Consider the following 5,173-nt stretch of genomic DNA (forward strand, 5'->3'; position numbering starts at 1 on the left):
ATTGTGATCACAGGCCCAAAGACTGTGTTCATCACTCATTTTATTCAATGCCCAAGGTATTGGACAACACTGGTCTGTGTCACAATGGATTGATTGGACGGACCGTGTTCTGCTGAACCCCAGGACTATACATTCTTACAACAAATAAAAATAAACCTGCCGTGGAAGGATGTCGGGTCGGTTTTCTGATTGGTTTTCTGGAAGGAACAAATCAATTGGGCAGAAAAATCCCTTCCAGCCGAAAGAACAAAAAATAGCTCGGTGCGTTTAATGACGAAATGTCAGAAGTGGGATTTGAACCCACGCCTCCACAAAAGACTGCAATCTGAATGCAGCGCCTTAGACCGCTCGGCCATCCTGACTATATACGTTCGAATTTTACTGACCCTGATTTTCCCAAAAAGGCCAATGGATGTTTCACTCTCTGGTTCTCGGTTCATCCTGCTGGAAGGCCGAGTGACCAAGTTCCCACCTCCCCGGATTTTCCTGTGCCTGTGCTCGGTGTTTTGGGACGTTTGGTCGGGCCGTGGAATATTGTCTGTGACTGGTTTCGGTGCTTTCCATATCAAAGATTTGGATGAGGGAACCAATTATAACATTCCCAAGTTTGCTGACGACACAAAACTAGGTGGGATCGTGAGTTGTGAGGAGGCTGCAAAGAGGCTTCAAGGCGATTTCGACAAGTTGAGTGAGTGGACAAATACATGGCAGGTGTAGCATAATGTGAAGTTATCCACTTCAGAAGGAAAAAGAGAGGCAAAGTATTATTTTAATGCTGATAGATTGATGTAAAAAGGGATCTCTGTGTCCTTGTCCACCAGTTACTGAAAGGAAACATGCATATGCTGCAAGCAGTTAGGAAGACAAATGGTATGTTGGCCTTCATTACAAGACGATTTGAGTACAGGAGCAAGGATGTCTTACTGCAGTTCTCCAAGGCCTTTGTGAGACCACACCTGGACTATTACGTGCAGTTTTGGTCTCCTTACCTAGCGTGCACCTCCCGTATCCCTTACCTCCCTTATCAACTCATCTCCTTGGAAAGGTGCAAGACAACGCCGGCCTATCATGCCTCATTTGAAGCAAGTGAAACTCACATTTGCTGCCAGTTTCACCTGCCATCTCCTTCTGCTTCTGTCTGTTATTGTCCTCCAGCTTCCTCTGTTCCTCCAGATACCGAGGGAATTGGATGTTCGAAGCAAATACAACAACTGAAAAAAAATCGCTCCCAGGAAAGCAAGGGGAGGGGAAGAACGATGTTGGTCATCGAGAGACGATGGATTTTGCAGATGCCAGGATAAATAAACACAAAGATCTCATCTCCCTGCCTCTTTTAGCTACTGAACATCTTAATGCTCAAGAGATGTTTTCACTGCTCCAGGACAACTATCTCGAGTCGCACTGTTCCTCCAATCCTGCACACGTTGCTTAGCTTCGAAACTGTCCATCACCTCTGTGCTCGCTCACCAACATTGGCTCCCGGTCCGCCAATGACTCGATTTTACAATTCTCATCCTTGTGTTCAGATCCCTCCATAGCATCCCCACTCCGTATCGCTGTAACCTTCGACAGCACGACAACACTCCGAAATCACTGCATACCTCAAATTATGGCCTCTTGTGCACCCCTGATTTTAATCGCTCCACCATTGACGGTCTTGCCTTCAGCTGCCTGGGCCCCAATCTCTGGAATACCCGACTTAAACCCCTCCGCCTCTCTCTCCTCATTCATGACGCTCCTTAAAACCGACCTTTTCTGACTAAGTTTTAGTTCTCCTGTCCGAATATCTCCTTTTTTGCACCTGTACTAAATTTTATCTGATTAAAAATGTGGTCTGTCTCACGCTGACCTTCAGCCCAGCCGAGCCCATTCCCAGCACTCGTGACCTGCAAGGAGTGGTTGTAGATTTTACTGTTTCTGATAACGCGGATAATGAGGTTGTGTCATTCCAGTGTGTGGTTCTGGACTGAACCCAGTCGGCATTAGATGTACAAGGGGGATGAGAACAGAAACAGGTCCTGCAAGAACATTAAGATCCCATCAGTCCAAGTCTCATTGCTGCTGCTGTGTTGGATTTGACACAGAATAGCTGTGCGGAAGATAGTGTGCGTTACATTGATAACAGGGTTAAAAGTAAAACGTTATATTCCTTATACCCAAGTTGACCGAGGCGCCCAGACATGAACAGTGTATTAGTACAGGGACAAAGTGTTTGACTATTCGAGATGTGGAAAGTGACTTGACACTTTGGGCTGCTTGACAGATCATCAGTGAGTTCAATCTGGAGTGAACCTGCTGAGTGAGCAGGATCAGGTCGGAGGATGGTGACTGCACCCTGTGGATTATCAAGCGATGAAATGGAACTTCGGCGGGGCGGAATTACAGGCGGCGGCACATCGGCCCTCCGTTTTGAACCCCTTGACTTCAATGGAAAGGAGAATTGAGTGGGATGTATAATAGGCGGCCGATCCCTTACCGCCTGTGTTGTGTCCTGGTCGAAGTTGAATTTTACCCCCATTGTTTCTGAGTTGCTTTCATCAGGATTTTCAGTTTTTCCACGTTTAGAATCTGCTCCTTTAGTAACTGTGGAGCTGATGCAACTGGTCGAGTAGCGGGGTGCGGAAATCTCGGGCCCCCAGGCGGGTTTGTTCTGTCTCCAGTCGGTTTAAATTAATGAGTAGAAAATAAAGCGCTGCCACTTTGTGGTTCTAAGATCGGCTTTCCCTGAGAGTGCAGCTCATCGCTGGGAGCGCCCATTCGTGGATTCAGGCCTGACATCAACAGCACTTGCAGAATGAAATTGTTCTATCACAAGTTGTTCTCAGACAGACTGTCCACACAATCGCAGGGTCTCCCATCGCACACTATTTCCCCCGATAATTACAGAATTCAATGTTCCCTGAAAAAAAAACTGGGGGTGAAATTGGTCTTCGGCAGTAGTGGAAAAAGAGCGATTGTGGAAAATGAGTTGAAACCACGTGTTGCATTGAATGGAGCATAATAAGGAAAATAGGTTAAGAATACAAAAATCAGTATTAATGTATGATGAGAAAGTATTCTGTGTGATAGAGGTTACATATGATTTAGATGAGGTCGTTAGGATTCCAAAGGGGAAGGTGTCAGGTTAATGCAATTTAATGAACCATCAAAGGCTTTGTGTGAACATTACACCTAGTTTGGAGACAATGTGTCTTACTTTCAGCTGTTATTATTCTATTAAAGTGTGATGTTTTTAACAATACAAAATTTTCTCATCTTCTCCATCAACAAAACACACATTCCAGTCAGAGCTTGTTATGGTGAGAGACATGGAAAGGGTTCATTTATTGTTCCTGTTAAATCACTGTTGCACAATATTTAAAGAAACAAGCTGAGTGGGAATGACACTAGTTGGTGTTAAACACAAAGACAGCCGTGCATTGAAGGAATTAACACCAAAATGCGAATTTCTGCAAAAAATGTATTAACATTTGATTATTTCGCCGTTACGCTTAAGGAGAAGGAGAGAGCAGACATTCGGAGGAAAATACAAAGTAGTCATTTTTTGTAAAGAATATAATTCGTGATACTATTAAATGTATCAGAGTGAAATTGGACTCAATCTGAATGTAGTTCTGATCTTGGATTTGGTTTATTTCTCCATTACTCGTATTTTTCTTTAATCTGAAACAATAGCGCTATTTGTAACAATAACAGAGCAGGACAGTGCTGCGGGACACTGTCCAGTCTGTTAACACAGCGGAAGGGTGTCAGAGTACATTGTGCTTTATTATAGGATCCAGCAGGTCACTGGGAAGGTGACACATGACACAGATTTCGGAGCAGAAAGGTGCAAAATGATTGTACACTTTAATTTGGTTCAATGCATTTTTATCTGTAATAGGTTTAATCGTATACTTAATTGAATGGGTTCTTCTTCCAAATGAAACTTCAGGTACAAACCATTGCATTATAAAGAAAACAATCATTTATTTGTATTAATGCACTAGAAGAATTGACATTACAATTTAAAGAACATCATAGGTTCATGTTCCATTTAAAATTGCTTCACTAACAATAAAACAACACATTCTGAATTCCGAAAATGCATAACAGTTTGGAAATTAAAAGTTATGGAGTGATATTGGCTCAAGCTTGCCGGGAAGTTTCCAGGTATTGTGATGGATACCGTTGTAATGTAGCCAGGTCATCTGCTTCACAGGCAATCTGTAAACCTGCATCGAGGCATCAAGCTGGGAGTTAGTGAGCAGTCATGATGATTCCAGGTGAGATGGTGCTGCAAGGAAGCAAAAGGTGAGGTTGGAGCAGCCGTAGTGGATCCGTGTCTCTCCCCAATCAACTTCTGCCCAGCTTTTAAAGATCTTTTTAACACAGAACCACAACTTTTGGACGGTGACTTGTCAACAATAGGTTCCTACAAATACAACCCACGATTGATTGGCAGTTCACTTGTTTTCTCTCAGTGTCCACAATGTAACCAAGTTAAGTCGGCAGGTGTTCAAACGACCTCTAGCCCTCCTGGAATCGTTCTTGTTGCTATGGTGATTCATACTCTGCTGTGTTATCTTTTACAATGTGTCATCAACGGTCTTTTTAAAAGTCCTTCCACCTTTTAAGATTCCTTTTCCTTCAGACATGCTGAAACCGATTTCATATCAGGCTTTCATTTATCAGGTGAACTTTTACGACACAGAACAGATGTGTAACTCCTGCAGTAAGTAATGGTCAGGGTCAGGTACGCAAGACTGAGTGACTTCATTGTTCAGCTTCCAGGCATCAGATTTAGGACTGTCAAAATTAAATCCACAGGAGTGTTACCCCAGAACAAACATGAACTGTCTGGCCTGCTTCAACTGCTGCTTTTCTGCGAGAGAGCACTCTCTCACACTCCGGGCTGATCATACACTTTATTTGGTTAATTAATGCTTTCTGTGTTCTATTTTCACTCCTGCCTCTACAATCCTGTCACTTTATATGATTGTCTGTCTTTCATTGTGTCTGTTCTTTGTGTATATCGTTTATCTCACATATTCTGTTTGTTTCTCCATCTTGATGTTACCACTTTTACTTTAATTTCTGTCTCAATGTCGCTGTTTACGTCTCTACCTTTTTCTATCTGTTAGTTTTGGCGTTTTCTTGATGCCCCTCACCCCCTGTCTGGATGTCGCTGCCT

The 5,173-nt window shown here is 43.2% G+C and overlaps 1 non-coding gene across 1 annotated transcript; it reads right to left on the minus strand.

The window, feature by feature from the left end:
* Positions 1 to 279: 279 nt before the first annotated feature.
* On the minus strand, positions 280 to 362 carry trnal-cag (transfer RNA leucine (anticodon CAG)). Its single transcript has one exon. It is a non-coding gene; the product is annotated as a tRNA-Leu (tRNA).
* Between the last annotated feature and the right edge of the window lie 4,811 nt (positions 363 to 5,173).

This window comes from Heptranchias perlo, unplaced genomic scaffold, assembly GCF_035084215.1.
Source record: "Heptranchias perlo isolate sHepPer1 unplaced genomic scaffold, sHepPer1.hap1 HAP1_SCAFFOLD_54, whole genome shotgun sequence".
NCBI classification, from domain to species: domain Eukaryota; kingdom Metazoa; phylum Chordata; class Chondrichthyes; order Hexanchiformes; family Hexanchidae; genus Heptranchias; species Heptranchias perlo.